General features: G+C 38.1%; 1 protein-coding gene and 1 long non-coding RNA gene across 2 annotated transcripts in view; both read left to right on the forward strand.

Annotated features, from left to right (window-relative positions):
* The window catches only part of LOC103505018, a 46,673-nt gene that overhangs the window by 14,493 nt on the left and 9,017 nt on the right, over positions 1–23,163 (forward strand). The gene's annotated exons all lie outside the window — the stretch shown is intronic.
* Positions 13,690–14,491, forward strand: LOC113465694. The gene is made up of 2 exons (XR_003390318.1): positions 13,690–13,984; positions 14,099–14,491. It is a non-coding gene; the product is annotated as an uncharacterized LOC113465694 (long non-coding RNA).

Consider the following 23,163-nt stretch of genomic DNA (forward strand, 5'->3'; position numbering starts at 1 on the left):
TTTATATTGATACGCGGACCTGTAGCGTGGTGGAGTTAGAAAGAAAACATGTCCTTGGAGTCCCCCGTTCCAACCAAGGATAGTGACTTCGAAGTTATGGCATAATTATACTTTGAAAAAAATCTGGTGTCGAAACATCACACGACTTTTCCTTATCCTAAATTGAATGATGCTTTGTTTTTATGTTCTATATTTACGTTTACAATATCTTAACCGTTTAGTCCCGGTATATGCTGAAAACCGCCAAAAAAACGGTCAAAAACCGCCAAAAAGCGGTCAAAATACCGCCAACCGCAGCACCTATCTCAACCAAAGTTTTGAGTTGGCATCCTTGTCACATTTGGTAAAACTTCATACCAAATTTCAAGTCTCTAGCTTATACCGTTCCCGAGATATTGTTAAATTACAACCGAAACCGCCAAAAACAGCGGTAAAATGCCGCCAACCGTTGCACCGATCTTAACCAAAAAGTTTCGTGTCGCATTCCTGTGTCACCATTTTGAACATCTACATACCAAATTTCAAGTCCTCTAGCTCTTACCGTTCTCGAGATATTTGGTTTACAGACAGACGTTTTCGAGATATTTTGTTTACAGACAGACAGACAGACACACAGACAGACACACCCACGGACCAATGGCTGAAACTTTGGATTTAGGCTCTAGGGACCTCAAAACGTGTTTTGGCACTAAAAACTGACCATCGAAATTTTGACCCGATTACATTACTTTCCTTCCTATAGGATAAGGAAAGTAAAAAGTCTATTTATGAATATTTTCAAGGAAAAAAGAATAAGTGTGGCACGTTTTTCAAAATAATCAGGTTAAAAATATTAACTTTCTTCCTCGTCTTTTCATAAAACAATTTGTACCATCCAAATAGGTGTCATTATCATTTAATTGAAGGAAAAATGTCACCATTTGAAAATTATTCCACATAATTATAAATACATTATAATAGGCACATCTTAGGTATTGTAGGTAAATAATTGCTAATTGGTTATTCCTAACCGATAATTCTCGAGTTAATGAGGTATGAAAATATTTTCATTGTTATCCACTTGAAGCCTTAAAGGTCTACATAATTTTCGAGACTTTTCGTCAGAAAGGTAATATTTTCCTAAAAGGACAAAAAAGAACTAAAAATCCCGTGATAAATGTTGATTATTTTTACCAAGTTTCGCCGAAATTTGGTTCTCACAAACGACATGGATTAGGTTTGAAAGAACCGTCCACCAATGACATAAATAGTGAAATCAGAATGCTTTCAAAGGTAAGATAGGTAATATTACCTGTGCCTGTTATTAATATTGTTATTATTTACTTGAATGAATGGAAGGACCTTCTCAATTGGAAATAATCCAGGAAGTTCAAGGAATTTGTGTCCTAAATGAGGAACTATAAGGAAAACAAATGAGGAAAAAGTACCAAAAAATAGTTCTAGTTCATCGTCACCGAACTGAACTCTGAACTCACCTCCTGGACTAAAGGGATAAGGTTTGTTCGTTCTCGGAACGGCTGGCTTTCTCCTATCCTGTCTTCTGTCTTCCTTCTCTCCTTTCCGGAAGATAAGACCTTAACAGTTACAGTTCCTTCTAATAAACCTCTTGAAAAAACAAGTTGGCACTGCCTCAAAGTACAACTGACGTAGTTGCTTCACCAAAATCCGGATTTGGAAATTTATCCAAAGTTTTAATTTATTAGCTCAGAATCATGATGGGTATTTCCAGATACGGAGAACACGCAAATTCGTGTTTTGCAAAAAAAAAAAAAAAAAAATTCCTTGAGTGTACACAAGTTTCGATGGGCTAAGGGCCAAAAAAATGGATGGTTCTTTACAATACCGTACCAAGTATGTTTAGTTGGATAAAAAATTATTTTAAATTTTTTATTTGAGGTGAGGGGTCACAGGTTTTGAGATTTGCCAAGACCAGCGATAGGTATACCTGGAGGTAACTGGCAGTATAGTGTGGCATAACTCAATGATATTCGACAAGTTTTGTCTGACAGGTTTTAGTTTGTTATTCCAATTTGTACGAAAAACGGTGTGCTTACTGCTAAGGTAGTTTGTCAACTGGAAAAGGGCCCAGCCTGCCCAGCAAACGGCAGATACAAGGTTCGATATTGTCAAAAATGGTTTGGGTTGATTTCAAGATGTTTATTTAGTGTACACAGAATCCTGGCGTATTTACCACCCCGTGGGGGTATTTATAGGTAGTAATATACCCAAAGTATATTTTCCTTTCCAACCCCGTATATAATCCACTATCGCCATGCGAATCTGTTCCACTTGAAACACACGGTATGAAATAGAGAAACCTATCTACAATAGAGCAATATGTTCACAGTTCCAATATCTATAAAATACAGTCATATTATGTATAATGCCAATAAAACCAGCTGAGTTCAGGCCAAATCGCAACAGTGAAGATCAAGTATCATAGTATCACGACTTAAATGGAACTAAATAGAACTTTACTAAGTACATAGGTACACACACACGTTATTGATAAGAGACATTCTAGAAGGATTTATAAGAGTTCTATAGCCAGACTTATCCAATAGAGTTTGGATCCTTGGTCCCCCTACCTGTCCTACATGCCTTACACTTGACTTTAGACCACGCTACGCCACATATGTATTTCTCTACAATTAACAGATGGTTATTATAAGTTTATAACCATCTGTTAACTGTAGAGAAATACGTATGCAAGCTAATAAACAACCCGAGGTTACCTACGGATTGTCATACTGAAGCTTAATTTGTGAGTAGTTGTTGCAGATAATGGTAAGTATAATAATATACGAATGGTGAGTTGATATAGGTATCAGCTCGATTAGTAAGTAGCAGTTGCAGTCTATGGTAAGTATACATATCTATGTAGATACCTTTTTTTGAATGGTTAGGTAAGTACCTACCTACATACCAACTCGTACACGAGGAGTAAGTAAAAAGGTACTTAGATACCAAAGTACCTCCTAGACAATAAAATTATGAGTACTCATGACTTACCATCTAAATCTGCGACTTACCATCTAAATATTCTGAATCTACATTATGAATCTGCAACAGCTAAGGTCTTCCCGTCCCGAAAGCGAAGGGAGAAGGAAGACAGGATAGGAGAAAGCCAACCTTTCCGAGAACGAACCTTATCCGTTCTGGATAAAATTCGCCCCTAGACAGGAATCGAACCCGCGACCTAGCGCTCACTTATCCTCCAAGCAAACTAGACTGGCTTATGGCCTTCCTAAACATGCTCTTAGAAAATAGATATTGATTTTCCTTTTTTTGTGTGGAATATGAAAATATCTGATATATATCTTAAACACAAATAGTTATAAAACCACACATCACTACACAAATAAAATAATTACCTATATTTTAAAAACTTGAAAAGGTACACAAAAGGCCTTTCTCAGAAGATTATTCTAAATACGTAGGTATAGACATTAGGGTATAGGTAGTAGGTAGCTTAGAGCTTAGACTTATAGACTCTAAGAATAGAATACCCGAATACCTATTTATTTTCATACCTAGGTATTATTAATCTTTTTTTTTTTTTTTTTTTTTTTGAATAGCTCGTGCACAAATAGGTAGGTCCTCGTGGATCTGTTTGGGAATTAGGTCCAAGATTTTTGCCATTGTCTAAAATGTCTAATAGGTCTAGTAGATTAGAGGTAGATTATATTAATTTACCTATTTCTTAATTATTATAGGGTACTAATCGAGTCAAGATTCAACAAGACATATTGTACAAACTTAGGTATTTAGACTATTGGGAGACTAGGGGCGTTTGTAGCCCTAAAGATTTCTGTAACCTTCTATTTATTTTTATTTCTGGGATAGCCTTTTTTATACCTTTATCAATAGAAATTGAAAAACTTCCACTAACTTGTTTGGTAAAAAATCTTCTTTTAGAAACACCTGAAATATTTTGTTCTCATCATAGGTAATTATCATTAGTTATTTTAATCCCTAACAGTTTCAGTTTGGTAAAACCTCATTTTTAATAACGACTAATTTTTCTTTTTATCACGAACACTTTTTAACCCATTGATGCTCAAACCGTTCACATTTCTGCAAAAAGATAAAAAGAGCTTATTATTCTAAGACTTGCCCAAATATTTTAGAAAGTAGGTTAATTTTCGGTAAATGCTACTTGATAGTTGATATGTTTTAGACGGGGCTGCGGTAGAGGAGAGAAGAGACGCAATCTTTTATTGCATAAAATTGCCCGGTAATTTCCTGACATCTAACTGTTAGGTCGCGTGAACTAACAGTTTCTTCATTCCTTCGTTATCACTAGTAATATTCTAGCATACTATAGGTTGAGCTTGAGATAGGTTGAGATGCATACCTAGATGATGTGTGTAGTTGGTAGTTGATCATTTGATGCCATTCGATCTACTAAACATAGTTGATCATGTCGTTTCAGTAGCTATGATGCTAGAAGGCTTAGGGATGGTTGAAGTTCTTCTATTATTGGCTAGAGTTATACTAGTTAGATCCCAATTTTCAAGATCTTGGTTAGATCTTTTATGACTTTCCCTTTAGTTATCTAGAAGAGCCCTAGACTTCTTACGAAGGGGAGGGTTCTTTTAGGACTGATTTCTTTGACTCCTTTAGGTGTTATGATCATCCTTGAGAAGTAAAACAGTTTTTTGTGAGAGGCAGGCAGTACCACATTCGCTCATGATGTGTTTCTGGTGCCTCTTTGGAGAGACGGCAAGTAGGGGTCTCAGCTTAACAAAATATGTACCTTAGGCATTTTTCACCAGTCCTTTACCGTTTCTACCTCGTATATCAAATTATACAGAAATGTGGTACCTGATTGAATCCTATCCAATCCGCTTTAGACTTTTTAACCGCCACATCATTTATCTTGATCTGTGTTTCTCTGATGAAGATTGATGGGTGAATAGAGATGATTCGTCTGAACATTGTCACCCAATATTAATATTAGACTCTTGAGTGTGGAATGCTTGCTCCCGTGCTAAAGGTTTGGTGCGAAGGGCATCCACTCGTAAAATTTGAGGCCAAACCAAATGTCAGCTCAAAGCAATCACCCTGGATAGGACTGATTGAGAGGCTGACAAAAAAAGCCGACCGCATCTGTACACGGGAAAAGGCGAAGAAAAAGACTCTTGAGTAGAAGGTAACCGTTAGGTGAGGTTAACGTTTAAGGCGTTAGTTTTGGGGCTACATTAGGCCTTCAGGGGGCTCGTTAGATCAAGTTGGAAAATAAATCTGAGGACAAATCGTAGAGTGTGTGCCGCGTTTTGTATCTAATAAAAGCCGCAATGGTACCCCGTTGTGTTGCAATACTAAGGCCAGCCACTCACTATCAGGTAAACCTGACAAATACGGCTGAAAAGGTCCGCCTGTCAGGTCTACCTGATAGTGAGTGGCTGGCCTAACACACTGGGTGAGAAATGACCGCGACCTAGGGTTAAGACTCAAGAGTGCCTAGATATTTTCCTTAACCTACTAACACCTATATTAGGTGCGCCTGATCTTTGAACACCTTGCGGAAACTCAGTTCAACTGGTAGGCACTTACCTATAGGAAACTTTCTCAATACCTTTTGGGTCCGATCCAGCTTTTGGAGGCCCAATAAGCCCCTTTAGCACATTCTGAATTCTGCAGAGTATTATCTTGGCCACAATCTTCCTCAAGATTTCAGAGTACTATTTCAATTTTATCAATCAGGGGTCACCTGAGGGCACCTGATAATACTGATAAGATAAGCCTGGGCACCTGAATTTTTTATGGCATGCGTGTTCTACGGATAGCGCGATAAAAGTAATGTGATTAGTTACGCCCACTATAACTATCGTCAAAGTACGGAGAAATTATGAATTTTTTTTATCATTACCTACATATTTTATGACTGTCGACTTTCACTGAGTGACATACTCAAATACTCATTAACTCATTATTATGAACTTTCACTCAGTTATCATGCACTGGTTGATAGGTATATGTTTACTCCATTACATAATCTCTTTTATTCAAGTGATGTTTGATTTAAGAGTATGTTTTACACCCCGATGTCTTAACCTTCTATTCCTTCTTAACTGAAGGTAACAATGTGAAGGTCCATTTCACGTATTGGTCCTTTTCCTTCAAAATTGTCTACTTATGTTGGGACGGTTTACTGCTGTCAGTCTTTTTAAGTTGCCCCCATTTTGAGTTTGCTCTCGGGTTAGTCTATCTCTATCTTCACGCAAATCCGCACTTACGCAGGTCATCAATTGCCTCTTATAGGATCTCAAAAATAAATTAAATGAGTTTGAACAGTTGTTAGGTCTTAATCCAATTTTGAAGATACATAGGTAAATAATGGTAATGGTAATAATGACGTAGGAAAATTTTGCCATTTAGTTTCAGGGCTGCATTGGGCCTTCAGGGGGTCCCTGGGTGAGATCTGGACAATTAGGTAATACCATTCAATAAACTATTGATAGCAGGAACCCACCGATCTGATTACCTTTGGGCTACAGGAACACTATTGAACATGCTTATTGTGGTGATGATGATTGTAATTACCATTATCTTAAATCAGTGGCGAATCGTAAGATATTCAAAAGGCGAAACTATAAATCCATATAAAGTTTGCCGATGTGCTGGTTGTCTTATAGGTACCTTGACATTTTACAAAATGAAAAAATTTCAACCGAGCAACTGGGCATACTGGGCAATATTATCTGACATAGGTAATTATAGGTATTTGAGTTTTGGTCTTTTCTTTTTATTAGGCCTGGAAAACATAACTTTTTTTATGAATGCTTAATCTGTTAGTCATTTATTTAATTATCTCATTCATTTATTAATCACTTTGACTCAGACTACCTGTAGGTAGGTATACAATACATATTATACCAACCCGATGATTCCAGTCATATTCTACAAATACATTGTAATTTTCAGTGGAAAATACGAAACAATTAAGATTATGCCAATACGAATCAAGGCTATCCGTTTCTGAATGAAGAATGAATATAGATTATTGTTGATCAGAGGATTGATAAAGTTAACAATACTAAACTTTATAATAGGTACCAGGTACCTACTACCAAGGTGTGAAATAACATACTCAAGTATTAGGTATTTTGTTTACCTACTTTATCAATTCCATTGAAGTAAGAAGGTACTAAAATTACCTATATCTATGTACATAATTAAGTTGATGATCCATGACAGAATCGTCAAAGATGAATAGACATAAATAAAACCACGATTGTAAATTGAAAACGATAAATAAAATCACGATTGTAAATTGACCTGAAAGATAGTTGGTAATCCTTATCCTCCTTTTTTCGTAATGGCCTTCATTACGAAGGTCAAATATTATAGTCACATCTGAAGCCTCGCCCTTTTTTCCTTGGCTCTTGACTTACAACAGTAGCTTCTCAATATTACTTATGACTCTCAGATTATTTATGAGTAAACCGAGTACAACTTATTTACCAGTTATACTTCTTTATTTATACTGCAAAAGTAGGGCATAACAAGTATTAATATCAATATAACAGCAATGCCCGATTTTACAGTCTCACATGTACCTACGTATTGTACAATTTGTACGTACTGTTTGGACAAAAACTTCATGTTGAGTTTCTGAGGTATACAAACTTTACGTTAGATTACGTTAAACGAAATTGCAAACTTCATGTTGGGTAGTCTATTTTTGACGTTTTTTCATTGGTCCATCAGGCAAATCAGGCTCCAGGCGCTTGTTGTAATGTTTGTAGTTTGTAAAAGGACCAGTTTGTAAAAATAAAATGACACAATTAAAAACAAAGGCTCAATACTCAATACCCATTCGATTTACAGTTTTGTACCAACATAAAGTCCACATCATGAGACTCTAAACGTAGACCCATAAAGTAACTCTATCAGGTAGACCTGATAGGTGCGGCTGAAAAGGTCCGTCTGTCAGGTCTACCTGATAGTGAATGGCTGGCCTAGATCTTACAGCACTCAAGTAACAAAACAGCACGTGATGTGTTACCGCGACTGAAATGTGCGGTTATTACTCAAATAGTGAACAGTCATGCTGTCCCTACCTCATATTGCCGGCAAAGGTCAAATCGTTCATTCAATTAATCGTCAATTATGTCACTGCGGACTAGATCTTAATCTAATCCTTAGGGATTCTCAAGATATCTAGGTCGGGAATTACCAATCTGCTCAACTACAGTTTGCTTTTCATGAATTCTTTGTGATAGGTACCTACCTATACCCTTAGTACCTTGCTGGTACTTGAAATCTTTGCCATCACTTCAAGCACATCACAAGCTTGAAGCTCCTCTGTTATCTTTTGACAACGAAGCAAAGGGTGCTCGACCTATTTTATATTTTTTTCTCACAAATAAAAATATTGTTTATTATTTAGGAGGGTTTTCTATTAATTAATCCACTTTTTTTCTTTCTGCTCTAACAAACTGTTATCTGATTGAAACTTGCTGATAAATCTAGTTTTCCTAGTAAAAAATCATAGTGAAAAATAATCTAGGTTGAGTTGATTGCTTGTTGAAAACAGTTCAGATTAACAGCAACTGCTCTAATTGCCAATATTTTTTATAGTTCTTAATAACCAACCTCACTGGTGTTACACTATAGTGGTGTACCTACTGGTTATGGTTAGCAAGGTGGATTTCGGATCTGGAGAGTGGGGGTTCAAGTCGAAGTCATAATAGGGTAAGTGTACCATTTGTTCGCCCACCTAAAAAACGTACCATTTATTGGCCCACCTGTACCATACTCCACATAAGTCTGAACTGGACAAACTTTTTCAAGATCCAATTTCATCAAAAGAAAGGGCTTAAAGACTGCTATTGAACAGTAAAAAATTATAGTGAAAAATAATCTAGGTTGAGTTGATTGCTTGTTGAAAACATTTCAGATTAACAGCAACTGCTCTAATTGCCAATATTTTTTATAGTTCTTAATAACCAACCTCACTGGTGTTACACCATAGTGGTGTACTGGTTATGGTTAGCAAGGTGGATTTCGGATCTGGAGACTGGGGGTTCAAGTCGAAGTCATAATATTTAAGCTTGTTTCACATTGGAAGAGCAGACGCAGTTGCTTCCAAAAAATCGAGGTGCAGTATGAAATGGGAACTTTGAAGGAAATAATTTGGCAGAAAAGAAGAGTGCAATTTTTTCACCCTTTTCTTCTCTAATCTTCACTCTGATTAAATGTGGAAAACAGCAAGAGAGCCAGCCTAGTTAGCTTAGTTCGTAGCGCGTCTGCCTCGTAAGCGCTAGGCCGCGGGTTCGATTCCCGCCCGGGGCGGATTTTACCCTGATGGGACAATGTTCGTTCTCGGAACCGCTGGCTTTCTCCTATCCTGTCTTCCTTCTCTCTTCACGATTGTAAATTCGTACTGTTTGGACAAAAACTTCATGTTGAGTTTCTGAGGTATACAAACTTTACGTTAGATTACGTTAAACGAAATTGCAAACTTCATGTTGGGTAGTCTATTTTTGACGTTTTTTCATTGGTCCATCAGGCAAATCAGGCTCCAGGCGCTTGTTGTAATGTTTGTAGTTTGTAAAAGGACCAGTTTGTAAAAATAAAATGACACAATTAAAAACAAAGGCTCAATACCCATTCAATTTACAGTTTTGTACCAACATAAAGTCCACATCATGAGACTCGAAACGTAGACCCATAAAGTAACTCACTATCAGGTAGACCTGACAGGTGTGGCTGAAAAGGTCCGTCTGTCAGGTCTACCTGATAGTGAATGGCTGGCCTAGATCTTACAGCACTCAAGTAACAAAACAGCACGTGATGTGTTACCGCGACTGAAATGTGCGGTTATTACTCAAATAGTGAACAGTCATGCTGTCCCTACCTCATATTGCCGGCAAAGGTCAAATCGAACTAACTCTCTTAGTCGTTTGCACGTACATAATATTATAAATATGTTTTAGACGGGGCTGCGGTAGAGAAGAGACCCAATATTTTATTGCATAAAATTGCCCGGTAATTTCCTGACATCTAACTGTTAGGTCGCGTGAACTAACAGTTTCTTCATTCCTTCGTTATCATTAGTAATATTCTAGCATAGGTTGAGCTTGAGATTGGTTGAGATGCATACCTAGATGATGTGTGTAGTTGGTAGTTGATCATTTGATGCCATTCCATCTACTAAACATAGTTGGTCATGTCGTTTCAGTAGCTATGATGCTAGAAAGCTTAGGGATGGTTGAAGTTCTTCTATTATTGGCTAGAGTTATACTAGTTAGATCCCAATTTTCAAGATCTTGGTTAGATCTTTTATGTTTTCTTGTTCTTGTTCTTCTTCTCTCTTCTTCTTGATCTTCGTCTTCGTGTTCTTTTTCTCTTTCTTCTTCTTCTCTTGCACGCACACATTGAATATTAACATGCAATTGTTCAGAATGCTGTAAATGTGGTTTTGTTGCAGTTTCTGTGCTCTTGAACTGGAACTGGAAGTTGTTCTTCCATTGTTACTCCGAAGAACCTTAACTTGACGTCAAAGTAAACTATGAACTATGAGACAGTCCAAGGTTTCTTGTTTCTTCTTCGTTTTCTATTGCCTGCCTAGTTAGCTTTGGACACTCCGACGGAGGCTAGCGTACCTGCCTCGTAAGTACGTACCTACTTGGTCGCAGAATTCCCGCTTGGTGCGAACTTTATCCTGAGCAGATAAGGTGCATTTTCCGAAGGTGCAGATAAGGTGCGTTTTCCGAAGGTGCAGATAAGGTGCGTTTTCCGAACGGCTGCGGCTGGCTTTCTCCTATCCTGTCTTCCTCCTCTATTCGATTTGGACGATAAGAACTTCGTTGCGTTGTCTCCGTTGTTACGATTTTAAACCGATCTCGAGTTATGAGCGATTTTCGGTGACAAAGCACGGGCAACCTGTTAGCATATTTCTAGATAATTAGAAACCCAATACATATTCCTATTGTTGTTCTAAAGAACTTTCCTTGACTTGAACTATGAAGTTATGCAAGGTTGTTTCTAAAGTTTTCTAATACCTATCTATACATAGGAGGTACTAGGTAGGTATCTAACTATCTATACTTTATTAGCTATCATAAATCACAGAGTATGACCATTATACATCTTCTTACATTATCTGCTTCACTGGTTCAAGGTTACCTATGATAGGTATGCTAATGTCCTATTTCCTTTGATAGGTACTTACCTACCTATCTACCAAGTAGGTAGGTACCTAGTCAGGAATTGGACTTTCTGTTACGTAAACTCTAGGTAACCTTGAATAGGTAGGTACTTAAAATCTATTTGAATAGGAGCATGAGAAAGGTAATCCTAGTCAGAAATTGGACTTTCTGTTACGTAAACTCTAGGTAACCTTGAATAGGTAGGTACTTAAAATCTATTTGAATAGGAGCATGAGAAAGGTAATTGCTTACAACTAAATTGTGGCTTACAACAAAGGTTCTGTATTTGAACCAGGTGTAAGGGAACGGAGAGTTAATGAACAAATAGGTAAATAGACGATGTACAAATTTTCCTACAGATAATTTAAATAGAAAACAAGGGAATAAGGTCCCTCCCTACATTTTCGCGCTCTTTTGAGTTTATTCGCGCGTAAAACACGTGATAACGATAAAATAAATATGGCCTGGCTAGACAAAGGTTCTGTATTTGAACCAGGTGTAAGGGAACGGAGAACAAATAGGTAAATAGACAATGTACAAATTTTCCTACAGATAGGTAAATAGAAAACAAGGGAGTAAGGTCCCTCCCTACATTTTCGCGCTCTTTTGAGTTTATTCGCGCGTAAAACACGTGATAACGATAAAATAAATATGGCCTGGCTAGGGGATGTTAAACAGAGAGTAGACTAGCGTCTGGCTGTGGGACTATAAACAGGGAGGAGAACAGCTAACCCTAACTAGCCTAGCTAGGTGGCTGTTTCAAAGGGTTCTCCCTGCTTTTAAAGAATAAGCACAAGTCTTCACGATGGTTGACTGCGGTACAGGACGAGCCAATTAAACATGGCTACAGACCATCATCCCGGTGTATGGCAGATACAAAAAGATGTCTTTTCTTTACTCTACCAACACCATTCGGCGAAAGCTAAAGCCGCTACAACAACAACAACAACAACAACAACAACAACAACAACAACAACAACATCTAAATCTACGACTTACCATCTAAATATTCTGAATCTACATTATGAATCTGCAACAGCTAAGGTCGTCTCGTCCCGAAAGCGAAGGGAGAAGGAAGACAGGATAGGAGAAAGTCAGCCTTTCCGAGAACGAACCTTATCCGTTCTGGATAAAATTCGCCCTAGGCAGGAATCGAACCCGTGACCTAGCGCTCACTTACCCTCCAAGCAAACTAGACTGGCTCATGGCCTTCCTAAACATGCTCTTAGAAAATAGATATTGATTTTCCTTTTTTTTTGTGTGGAATATGAAAATATCTGATATATCTTAAACACAAATAGTTATACATAAAACCACACATCACTACACAAATAAAATAATTACCTATATTTTAAAAACTTGAAAAGGTAGACAAAAGGACTTTCCCAGAAGGTTATTCTAAATACGTAGGTATAGACATTAGGGTATAGGCATTAAGGTATAGCTTAGACTTATAGACTCTAAGAATAGAATACCCCAATACCTATTTATTTTCATACCCAGGTATTATTAATTTTTTTTTTTTTTAAATAGCTCGTGCACAAATAGGTCCTCGTGGATCTGTTTGGGAATTAGGTCCAAGATTTTTGCCATTGTCTAAAATGTCTAATAGCTCTAGTAGATTATATTAATTTACCTATTTCTTAATTATTATAGGGTACCTACTAATCGAGTCAACATTCAACAAGACATATTGTACAAACTTATTTAGACTATTGGGAGACTAGGGACGTTTGTATTGTAGCCCTAAATATTTCTGTATCCTTCTATTTATTTCTATTTCTGGGATAGCCTTTTTTATACCTTTATCAATAGAAATTGAAAAACTTCCACTAACTTGTTTGGTAAAAAATCTTCTTTTAGAAACACCTGAAATATTTTGTTAACATCATAGGTAATTATCATTAGCTATTTTAATCCCTAACAATTTCAGTTTGGTAAAACCTCATTTTTAATAACGACTAATTTTTCTTTTTATCACGAACACTTTTTAACCCATCGATGCTCAAACCGTTCACATTTCTGCGAAAAGATAAAAAGAGCTTATTATTCTAAGACTTGCCCAAATATTTTAGAAAGTAGGTTAATTTTCGGTAAATGCTACTTGATAGTTGACATTCTTTGCCTTTGAAAGCTCAAAACTTCAGAAGCTGAAAAATATGTTTTCGACTGTAGGTTACCCACTTCATGGTGGTTTCCTAGTATATTTTGCTGGGGACGAGGCAAGTTAAAACTTTAAATATAGGTACATACCGAATTATAGTAAAATCACAAAAAAAAGTCCCAATGAAATTTTCATCTCTCATTAGATACATAAATATCACAATAATGTTTTAAGTCTTTATTCCATTTTCGTCCTGTCTTATTGCTATAGGAATTTCCAAAATCAAACTCATCATTTGAAAACCAAAAATAGCTGACCCTCGTTTCCACCAACGGGTTAATCGTCCAAACGGCTAGAGTACCTGTTGCCATTTCTTAATTCAGCCACTGGGACTTCTGATTTCAGTTGAGTTCTGAATCTTGCTAAAAGTAGACAGAGAGCCTCTTGCCTCTTCTAGTCTCCTGACTAACCTGGTCCCAGTGCGTCTCATTTTCTGTTTTCGTGTGTTTGTCATTAGTGTGACATAATCAAAGTGTGTTATCAGTGCGAGTTATGATCAAACATTAAATGAATAGCATTCGTTTGTGTTCGTAGTGCTTTTTTCGGTCGTTCTCGAAGTTTTTGGACAAAATTGCGTGATTCAATATATTTATTTACTTTTTTTTTATTGATCGATAAAAAATCTTATCGGATGCGAACACTCATTATGAAAATAAAGGTGCGTACATAAAATAAATATCACTTTCCTGCGTGATTCAATATATTTATTTACTTTTTTTTATTGATCGATAAAAAATCTTATCGGATGCGAACACTCATTATGAAAATAAAGGTGCGTACATAAAATAAATATCACTTTCGAGTACCTTCCAAATCCTTTTTCTCGGTGGTCTTCTTTTTAGTATAATTTTTGGAACTCTTGAAAGAGTGTCTATTGTGTAATAACTTTATTGATTTTGTATTTTATTTTTAGTGTTTTCTTTCCTTTTGTTTTAGTAATTAGGTTATTATTTCCATTCAATTTTTTTTTGCTATCTTTGATGAGGTGATAAAACAACTCTTGTGATAATACCTGTGATTGATAAAAGGTACCTAAAAGAACTAATCTTGTTTCATTGCCCTATGTCATATAACCACTAACTTCAATTTCACAATAGATGGATTTTAAGTGATATACCTGTAACTTTCCTTACTCAACGATCTTTTACAAACTGAAGAAGTCACCGATTTTGTGTAGAAAGTTCACCAGTTAACGTAGTGAACTGGTTTTTTGTGCAGTTTTCAACAAGATCGAGGTAAGTTCCTATAACCTATATCTTTGTATTTCTATCTGCATTATTGTTGTTCTGTACGAGTAATACTAGAATTTATTGTAATACTGCAAGTTTGCCATTTTCAACCTGGAAGTCACTGGTTGCGAAGTGGAGTGACTCGCTGTAGGTATAACCTGAAGAGATGGGGTTATGTGGATGACGACCTCTGTGACTGTGGTGCTGTCCAGACTAACGCCCACCTGTTAACCTGTGAACAACTACAACAGACGTACGAGTAATACTAGAATTTATTGTAATACTGCAAGTTTGCCATTTTCAATCTGGAAGTCACTGGAGTGACTCGCTGTAGGTATAACCTAAAGAGATGGGATGGGGTTATGTGGATGACGACCTCTGTGACTGTGGTGCTGTCCAGACTAACGCCCACCTGTTAACCTGTGAACAACTACAACAGACGTGGACCCAAAATGACCTACTAGCAGCAAACGACCAGGCTTGAGAGAGAAGAGGACACGGAAAGGAAGTACCTAAGTAATACTAGAATTCATTTCCGGCTCCGAAGTCACTCAGGCCTATTGTGGATTATCCATTTATTCGCCATACTCGATTTGGCTTAACCTAGGTGACCCAGTAGCTTGGACTTTTGTCAGCGGCGATGGCACGTTGAATGTACCAGTTTCCAATGGCAACAGACGTGCACCCAAAATGACCTACTAGAGGGTGCACCCAAAATGACCGACGTAGAGGGCGCCTCTACGTCGCGGAGTACTGGAAATTCAAGGCTTGAGAGAGAAGAAGACACGGAAAGGAAGTAAGTAATACGAGAATTCATTTCCGGCTCCGGAGTTACTCAGGCCTATTGTGGATTATCCATTTATTCACCATACTCGATTTGGCTTAACCTAGGTGACCCAGTAGCTTGGACTTTTGTCAGCGGCGATGGCACGTTGAATGTACCAGTTTCCAATGGATCACTGAAGAGTACCGTTGCTGGTGGTTGGTATCCGGATGGCTGACCATCTGGGCTATCGCGTACTGCTGGCTTCTTTCCTCTCAGTGCGCGGCCACAAAGGCGAGAGGGTCGGTACTATGGTCAATGCTCTGTTGAGGACGCTTCTATTGTACAGCATGGTTTGTTTATTTTCTCTTGGGTCGGTACTTATGATCAAGGCTCCGTTGAGGACTCTTCTATTCATTGGAATGATTTGTTTATTTTCTCTTGGGTCGGTACCATGCTATGGTCAAAGCTCTGTTGAGGACGCTTCTATTGTAGATATAGCATGGTTTGTTTATTTTCTCTTGGGTCGGTACTAGGCGAGGGTCGATGGTCGGTTCTCCGTTGCGGACGCCTTTTTAGGACGTAGACCCAATGGATCACTGAAGAGTACCGTTGCTGGTGGTTGGTATCCGGATGGCTGAGCATCTGGGCTATCGCGTACTGCTGGCTTCTTTCCTTTCAGTGCGCGGCCACAAAGGCGAGAGGGTCGGTACTATGGTCAATGCTGGGCTAACAAACCCAGTAGAGCAGATAGCAAAGAGCATAGAGCCTTTTGCCATCAGCTCACTGCGGTTTTGAACTCGTCGCTTCCCTGTTCCCTCTGTCGTTCCTTTCCTTTACGTGCTCCATACGCCATGCTCTCCGCTTCATTCCAGGTTAAATGAACACTAATATCACTAACAAAACTGGTAAGCATTGCAAGCAGGAGGGGTGAAAACCCCTTAAAGGGGAAGGGAAGCAGGGCCGTATTTAGACCCCCTCCCCGCTGGGTTTGTTTCTACCACCCCTTCCCCCGGTACATCACTGTTTGGACGTTTGGGCTCTCCCCCCTCTATAAAATCCTGGATAGGACCTAAAGGAAAGCTGTGTACTTCCCCAGATTCGTCGATTCGTATAAGCTTAACCCATCTTGTGCTTCCCTAGTTTCCATGGAGCACACACCACTACCTTCATGCTTTTTACAATGATGATTAAAATTTTAAAATTAAAATTTTTATATCTTGGTTTTAATTAGGATGGAGAGCGGGGTTTGAGAAGGCAAGTAGCTTATATATTGTGGTCGAACGGAGCTTGAAACCCCCATCACTAAAGTTAGCAGTTATACAGTGACGTTAAATATTGACCAAAGAAAAATCAGAATACAAGATTCCCGTTACCTAGTACTGTTAGGTACCTACATATGCGAAAAGACCGCATAGGTATGTATAGGTACAAGACTTGGAATTTCGACTTTACCTTGAATTCATTGAAGTTTTAGCACAGTTTTTTGAGCATCTGGGCTATCGCGTACTGCTGGCTTCTTTCCTTTCAGTGCGCGGCCACAAAGGCGAGAGGGTCGGTACTATGCTATGGTCAATGCTTTGTTGAGGACGCTTCTATTGTACAGCATGGTTTGTTTATTTTCTCTTGGGTCGGTACTAGGCGAGGGTCGATGGTCGGTTCTCCGTTGCGGACGCCTTTTTAGGATGGAGAGCGGGGTTTGAGAAGGCAAGTAGCTTATATATTGTGGTCGAACGGAGCTTGAAACCCCCATCACTAAAGTTAGCAGTTATACAGTGACGTTAAATATTGACCAAAGAAAAATCAGAATACAAGATTCCCGTTACCTAGTACTGTTAGGTACCTACATATGCGAAAAGACCGCATAGGTATGTATAGGTACAAGACTTGGAATTTCGACTTTACCTTGAATTCATTGAAGTTTTAGCACAGATATTCCTTGAGTGTACACAAGTTTCGATGGGCTAAGGGCCAAAAAAATGGATGGTTCTTTACAACACCGTACCAAGTATGTTTAGTTGGATAAAAAATTATTTTAATTTTTTTAATTTGAGGTGAGGGGTAACAGGTGTTCAGATTTGCCAAGACCAGCGATAGGTATACCTGGAGCCTGGAGGTAACTGGCAGTATAGTGTGGCATAACTCAATGATATTCGACAAGTTTTGTCTGACAGGTTTTAGTTATTCCAATTTGTACGAAAAACGGTGTGCTTACTGCTAAGGTAGTTTGTCAACTGGAAAAGGGCCCAGCCTGCCCAGCAAACGGCAGCTTCTTATAAAATACTAGCCGTCGCTTCGCTCCGGATTTCTGCTAGTAAATCCTTAAGGCATGGCCGTTCATGTCACTCATCCATTTAGTGTATATTTCCCTTTCCAACCCCGTATATAATCCACTATCGCCATGCGAATCTGTTCCACTACTTGAAACACACGGTATGAAATAGAGAAACCTATCTACAATAGACCAATATGTTCACAGTTCCATATCTATAAAATACAGTCATATTATGTATAATGCCAATAAAACCAGCTGAGTTCAGGCCAAATCGCAACAGTAAAGATCAAGTATCATAGTATCATGACTTAAGTGGAACTAAATAGAACTTTACTAAGTAGGTACACACACACGTTATTGATAAGAGACATTCGAGAAGGATTTATAAGAGTTCTATAGCCAGACTTATCCAATAGAGTTTGGATCCTTGGTGGTACATATCTAGAAGAGCCCTAGACTTCTTACGAAGGGGAGGGTTCTTTTAGGACTGATTTCTTTGACTCCTTTAGGTGTTATGATCATCCTTGAGAAGTAAAACAGTTGTTTGTGAGAGGCAGTACCACATTCGCTCATGATGTGTTTCTGGTGCCTCTTTGCAGAGACGGCAAGTAGGGGTCTCAGCTTAACAAAATATGTACCATAGGCATTTTTCACGAGTCCTTTACCGTTTCTACCTCGTATATCAAATTGTACAGAAATGTGGTACCTGATTGAATCCTATCCAATCCGCTTTAGACTTTTTAATCCGCCACATCATTTATCTTGATCTGTGTTTCTCTGATGAAGATTGATGGGTGAATAGAGATGATTCGTCTGAACATTGTCACCCAATATAGGTACCTACCTATACCCTTAGTACCTTGCTGGTACTTGAAATCTTTGCCATCACTTCAAGCACATCACAAGCTTGAAGCTCCTCTGTTATCTTTTGACAACGAAGCAAAGGGTGCTCGACCTATTTTATATTTTTTTCTCACAAATAAAAATATTGTTTATTATTTAGGACCTATGTATACCACTATACCCTAAGTACCTTGCTGGTACTTGAAATCTTTGCCATCACTTCAAGCACATCACAAGCTTGAAGCTTCTCTGTTATCTTTTGACAACGAAGCAAAGGGTGCTCGACCTATTTTATATTTTTTTCTCACAAATAAAAATATTGTTTATTATTTAGGAGGGTTTTCTATTAATTAATCCACTTTTTTTCTTTCTGCTCTAACAAACTGTTATCTGATTGAAACTTGCTGATAAATCTAGTTTTCCTAGTAAAAAATCATAGTGAAAAATAATCTAGGTTGAGTTGATTGCTTGTTGAAAACAGTTCAGATTAACAGCAACTGCTCTAATTGCCAATATTTTTTATAGTTCTTAATAACCAACCTCACTGGTGTTACACTATAGTGGTGTACCTACTGGTTATGGTTAGCAAGGTGGATTTCGGATCTGGAGAGTGGGGGTTCAAGTCGAAGTCATAATAGGGTAAGTGTACCATTTGTTCGCCCACCTAAAAAACGTACCATTTATTGGCCCACCTGTACCATACTCCACATAAGTCTGAACTGGACAAACTTTTTCAAGATCCAATTTCATCAAAAGAAAGGGCTTAAAGACTGCTATTGAACCAGTGCTATTCAAAAATTGTAGTCATAAAAACAAAAATTAGAAAAATAAATGTGGGCAGGTGGGCCAATAAATGGTACGTTTTTTAGGTGGGCGAATAAATGGTACACTTAGGTACCCTATTTAAGCTTGTTTCACATTGGAAGAGTCAGTGGATTCGTATCAAAGTATACTTAGTTATTACGTGGCCACCTCTGTTACTTAATAGTCTTAATACCTAGAACGTTGTCAGCGGAAAAGCATAATATACCTAATGTCAAGTTTTTCCTGTGTACTATCATAATGTGACAGCAACACAACATTACATGAGTATTTCATTTCAGTCCAAGTTAGAAGTACTAATTTATGTATTTTATTGCATAGGTACAGTGAAGTAAAAAAAAAGATTATTGTGTATGAAGCATAGGTAAACTGTATTAATACCTAAACCATGAGAAATCAAAGTGACTTATACTAACAGACATGGGTCGAAATTTTTTAAGCTAGGTAGTTAGGTACATGAGATATGATCTGATCCCTATTCTTCCTTAGTGAACATGAACCTCGAATATTTACCATGATAGACGGAACTCTCGGTCCCAATTACCTAGTTGAAATAATCGAGGTTCTACTGTACTTATGTGTACATGTGCACTTTAACTTATGACAGCATTATGAAGATAATACTACTCGCACTTCGTGCTCGGGAGGGGGGCTTCGCCCCCCTCCACCCCCCGGGGGCTTCGCGTGTTCGCTACGCGGGATCTTAAATCAGTGGCGAATCGTAAGATATTCAAAAGGCGAAACTATAAATCCATATAAAGTTTGCCGATGTGCTGGTTGTCTTATAGGTACCTTACATGATCATTAGTAATGTCATTACTAATGATGGAATTCCGGATTTTCTGATTTTTAATCATCATTTCTTGGAAATAATGACATTACTAATGATTGTGTAAGGTACCTATTAGGGCTAACAAACCCAGTAGAGCAGAGAGCAAAGAGCATAGAGCCTTTTGCCATCATCTCAATGCGGTTTTGAACTCGTCGCTTTTCCCTCTGTCGTCCCTTCCCTTTACGTGCTCCATACGCTATGCTCTCCGCTTCATTCCAGGTTGAATGAACACTAATAACACCCATATTTATGAACAAAATGCTGGCTCTTATGTTCGTGCTAAGCATAGTCTCAAGGCATTTGATTGGTCAATTTTGACTTGAGACTGATCTAAGAACGATCATTCTTGTTCATAAATACGAGTGTCTAATATCACTAACAAAACTGGTAAGCATTGCAAGCAGGAGGGATGAAAACCCCGTAAAGGGGAAGGGAAGCAGGGCCGTATTTAGACCCCCTCCCCTCTGGCTTTGTTTTTGCTCTGTAGGACCGGACTCCGAAAATTTGGAGCTTCTACCACGCCTTCCCCTGGTACATCACTGTTTGGACGTTTGGGCTCTCCCCCCTCAATAAAATCCTGGATAGGACCTAAAGGAAAGCTGTGTACTTCCCCAGATTCTTAGATTCGTATAAGCTTAACCCATCTTGTGCTTCCCCAGATTCCATGGAGCACACACCACTACCTTCATGCTTTTTACAATGATGATTAAAATTTTAAAATTAAAATTTTTATATCTTGGTTTTAATTATCGTGCTATCTACTTCCCGTTGCGAAGATTGCAGTGCAGTTTCAGATTTTAATTGTTATCAACAGGTTATTGTGGTCCTCGAGTAAATCATACTGCAGCATAATCATTATTTTGTCAAGGATAGGTATACAATATACCTACATAGGTATTGGCGGCTCGTGTTTCATTCATATTATAAACATTATAGGTACCACCTACCCAATTACCCGTGAATCATAAAAAAAACCTACTATTGGCTTTAGGGTTTCATATCTTGATGCATTTTTTTTTTTTTTTTTTTTTTTGGGAAAAAAAAAGGAAACTCAGTTCAACTGGTAGGCACTTACCTATAGGAAATTTTCTCAATACCTTTTGGGTCCGATCCAGCTTTTGGAGGCCCAATAAGCCCCTTGAGTACATTCTGAATTTTACAGAGCATTATCTTGGCCACAATCTTCCTCAAGATTTCAGAGTACTATTTCAATTTTATCAATCAGGGGTCACCTGAGGGCACCTGATAATACTTTCTTGAGTACATTCTGAATTCTGCAAAATTATCTTGGCCACAATCTTCCTCAAGATTTCAGAGTACTATCTCAATTTTTTCAATCAGGGGTCACCTGAGGGCACCTGATAATACTGATAAGATAAGCCTGGCCACCTGAATTTTTTATGGCATGCGTGTTCTACGGATAGCGCGATAAAAGTAATGTGATTAGTTACGCCCACTATAATAACTATCGTCAAAGTACGGAGAAATTATGAATTTTTTTATCATTACCTACATATTTTATGACTGTCGACTTTCACTGAGTGACATACTCAAATACTCATTAACTCATTATTATGAACTTCCCGTACACTGTTAGGACTCTTGGGCGCCTCCCTCAATTTTAAGCCTGGATACGGCCCTGATATAAATAAATTTTTATAGGTTCCTGGGAATGTTAGGATTAGAATTTTATTAAGGAGCACTAGAAGGAAGTTTCAATTATGTAGGTCCGTTCCATAAGTATACATATGGTTGATGGATTCAATTTTCTTGACAAAATAGATAGGTAGGTAGCTACTTACCAGGAAAATTATAGAGTGTTTGGATTGTTCCAGATACCTGCGTTTTATACCTACAAGAGTAATTATAATGAATTACAGGCATGTATAAAGATAAAGTCATCTCAGTGTAACCAAGAACAACAACCACAAAAACAACAACAACAACACGTTCAAAAGTACCAACAACGTTTGAAGACCTAACTGATCCATCTGTGATAGAAGAAACCCCATCTGAGGTTCAACATGACGTTAACAGCAAACCGTAAACTCAAGAAGGAATTGAACAAAGATGTGGAAAGACTTGACAACAAAAAGCAATCCAAATTGAGAATCATCCTGGATAACATTACAGTGGAGCCAATGCTGGGAGGCTATATCATATCCAGTGTACTAACGAGTAAGTTATCAAATGCTTTGCTTTTATCGAGCTGGGGGTTATAGCACGTTGAAAAAACCCAGTCCCAATGAAGTGATCCGTTGGGCGTCAGTATTAGAAAACTCTTGGGAGTCCAGAGTTAAGCATTGTTGTGCGTGGTTTCTATCCGGATGGGTGACCCTAGCACGTTGAAAAAACCCAGTCCCAATGGAGTGATCCGTTGGGCGTCAGTATTAGAAAACTCTTGGGAGTCCAGAGTTAAGCATTGTTGTGCGTGGTTTCTATCCGGATGGGTGACCACCTGGGCAATCACGTCCTGCTGGCTTTCCCGACCTTGTCCCTTGTCGCCGGATTGTAATTAAAACTCCAGTCGCTAAAACCATTAAACTCCATCTTTTTATAGAATTTTCAATCGTTTTTCACCAGAAGTGTTATCAACTGGCTCACATTTTCAAATTGATTGCTATAAAACCGAAATTACTTTTAAGATAACAAGCTGGGCCCGTCCCTCCGGGAATTATTTAGCCCGTAGTTTATTCGATCAGTACCTATGTACCTACCTAATTTGTTTAATATTCAGTTTATTATTATTCTTGATTTGATTTTTCGATTTTACTTTCATGTAATGATTTAAAATCAAGACTAGAGCCCGTTCTCCCTTTATTCCCAATATAAGGTTCAAGTCACCCATCCATTTATTGGCCTTGCTCGGCGTAGCTTAACACACGTCCGGTCTTAAAATAACGACTGAAGTGTTATCTAAAACTTTCTCGCTTTAAGTTCATAGGTCGTCGCGACAAATTTCAAGATCAGACCTCATTTGTGTGAGAAAATGTGAAAAAAATCCCCCAAAAACTTGATATATATAGGTCGACCAGGTTTGGATAAGTCCTTCTATGGGCACAGACAGACAGAC

Source organism: Diaphorina citri, unplaced genomic scaffold (assembly GCF_000475195.1).
Source record: "Diaphorina citri unplaced genomic scaffold, Diaci psyllid genome assembly version 1.1 scaffold145, whole genome shotgun sequence".
Taxonomy (NCBI): Eukaryota; Metazoa; Arthropoda; class Insecta; order Hemiptera; family Psyllidae; genus Diaphorina; species Diaphorina citri.